This window comes from Euprymna scolopes, chromosome 11 (assembly GCF_053919585.1).
Source record: "Euprymna scolopes isolate OS-2025 chromosome 11, ASM5391958v1, whole genome shotgun sequence".
In the NCBI taxonomy this organism is placed as follows: Eukaryota; Metazoa; Mollusca; class Cephalopoda; order Sepiida; family Sepiolidae; genus Euprymna; species Euprymna scolopes.
Genome location: NC_136492.1, coordinates 97528193 through 97531060, shown reverse-complemented (window position 1 = coordinate 97531060; position 2868 = coordinate 97528193). Strand labels below are relative to the sequence as shown.

The 2868-nt window shown below is 33.9% G+C and overlaps 1 pseudogene; it reads left to right on the top strand.

Annotated features, from left to right (window-relative positions):
• Positions 1-403: 403 nt before the first annotated feature.
• Positions 404-561, top strand: LOC145288447 (U2 spliceosomal RNA; annotated as a pseudogene).
• The last annotated feature ends 2307 nt before the right edge of the window (positions 562-2868 follow it).

The following is a 2868-nucleotide window of genomic DNA, read 5'->3' as shown; positions in this document are numbered from 1 at the left end:
CATATAAGACCTTGGTCAATGAAGGGGCAACCGTTCATACCAATTGTCACTATCAAGCTCCCCTACTCCCCGGGGAGTTGGTCCCCATTTCCCCTTCACTCCTCACATATAAAATCGGCCTTGTGCCTAATTTGCTCAGTGAGGAAGCAAATAAATACCCTTTTTTTTTGCCTTTTAGCCAAGATCAAAATGTAGTATCTGTTCCGACAGATACTGCAAGTAAAGACCATATGTGGAGGCAGCCCCACATATACGGCCTTGGTCAATGTAGGAGCAAACCTTCATACCAATTGTCACTTTCCAGCTCCCCTACTCCCCGGGGACTTGGTCCCCATTTCCCCTTCACCCCTCACATTAAAAATAGGCCTTGTGTCTAATTTGCTCGGTGGGGGAGCAAATAAATACAGCTTTTCTTGGCCTTTTGGCCAAAATCAAAGTGTAGTATCTGTTCTTACTACATGCTGTACTTATGTTTGTAACTTTGTGATATAAAGTGGGGGATCACTTTTCTGCATTAATTTGATGTAAAATGATCACCTACTTTACAACCAGTCAGTCTCAAACCATTCATGTAATTCTCCAGATCATTCAAGTTGTCTTTGAAGGATTCCAGTTATTTTTTAAGCATTCAAATCATTCTTAAGGACATTCAATTCGTCCTTAAGTTTATTAGAGTCATTTATTTTTTATTTATTTAAATCATTTCAGCACATTTTTCAGTCATTTTAGTTTATCTTTAAGAATTTCATGTCAATCCTACATTCACACATTCATTCATTACACGAATGCATGCGACTAATAGCTATCGGCCTTGTTGATATAGATGTACATAATAATACCTTGATAAGTATGTTTTAACTTAAATAGGGATGGTATAATAAAATTGTGGGGTCTGTGTTTGCGCCTGGCCTCCATAGGATGGAAATAGGTACAAACTTTAATAAAGACTTTTCATATCTATCTACATAAGTATACTTTGATAATTCTGTTTCAGTTTGAAGAAATATGGTATGATACAATTATGGGGTGTTCGTTCGTGCCTGACCTCCATAGAATGGAAATATGTCACAAAGTTTAACAAGATTTTTTAATATAGATCCACAGAATATTGTGATAAGTGTTTCAGTGTGAACAGGTATGGTATAATAAATTATTGGGTTTATCTATTTTATTTTTACTTTCATCATATTTTGCTTTGGTTTTGATACCCCCAAATTCGAAGCTATCTCTTTACAACCCTTCCTTTTCATAACCTATCGTACTTTCATAAATCAGAGTCCATTTTCTGTAGGCTGTTTTTGAACCCAATCAACGATGGGTACTTTTGCTAGTATATATATATATATATATATATATATATATATATATATATATATATATATATATACATATATATATATATATATATATATATATATATATTGTTTTGGGCGCAAATCAAGTTATTAAGTTAGATCTATGTCCAAGTAACCTATATCTAAAATTTCAAGTGTTTAGATCTAAAATTGCCGGAGAAGTTTGGTAGAGTTTTCAAATGTCAAATCGTTGAACTTTGACCCCTTAACAGCCAAAATTCTGTCCGAAAACTGTTTTAAAAGATTTTCCCAAATCTCAATAACCCTTATGTCAAATTTCGAGTCTGTAGAAAATTGACAGAGTTATTTGGTAGGGAAGTGTATACAGACACACACACACACACACACACACGCATACACACACACACACACATTTTCACTTTTATAGATATATATATATATATATATATATATATATATATATATATATATATATACTTCAGAATAATGCGATGCAATATATCTACTGGTATAGAAATCCAGTGATTATCGGTCTTACAAAATATTATTGGCTGTAATCTATCTATATATCTATAAAAATGAAAGTGTCTGTCTGTCTGTCTGTCTGTCTGTGTACATTTTCCTATACAAAAAAAATTTTACCTTTGCGGTCTCTACCAAATTACTAAAGACTATTTCTTGTCTAAACGTTTGAAATTTTACATAAAGGATATTCAGAGATAGGGTAAGCTTTTTAATCGGTTTGAGTCGAAAATTTGAGCTACAAATATATAAATCTATGTAGGTATGTTTGCATGTCTGCCTAAAACTTTCAACAGAGGCGACGGATTTTCACAAGATCAGTATCGTTTTTAAGATCGACCCCTCAGACAACAAATACCGAAAAATTGGCTAAAAACATTAATTTCTTCACCCTCAACTGGGAACTTTTCTACAGGGAGGGGGTTGCTTTTGTTCGCCGATATTTTCGAAAGCCATCCCCTCTTTTCAATTGTCTAGCCTTAATTTAAACCTGCGTCATTTCCGGTTTGGCGGTGGTCGTAACAGCAAAGACGTCACGTTTTTTCCCCGTTATTTTCCTCCTTCATGGTAGGGGTTCGAGCCTGCCTTCCTACTACCATTTTGTTTGTTTTTGTTTTTGCTCAACACACACCTCTAAACACCCGGGCAACGCCAGGCACCCATGCTAGTATTTTATAAAGACAATCCAACTAAATAAAAATTTCTCAATATACCAGATAGAGCAAACAAATCATAATTTAGTAATTTAAATTTTATGATATGAAATCGTTAAATTTCAAATCTAGAATTTTTATTATATGCAAGACAAACAATACATCGTAATAAGTATATCTCCTTTACCTATTGGTTTTCGATGTTTATCCATCTCCTCAGAAAAAAATTTTTTGTTCCTCTGAGGAGTTGGATAAACACTAATGAGCTGTGATACAGCGAAACATTACTGTATGTGGATGACTACAATGATCCTTATCTTGAATTGAGCATATTTAGAAGTGATACACAATATACCATTGGCATTACCTTTTACCAT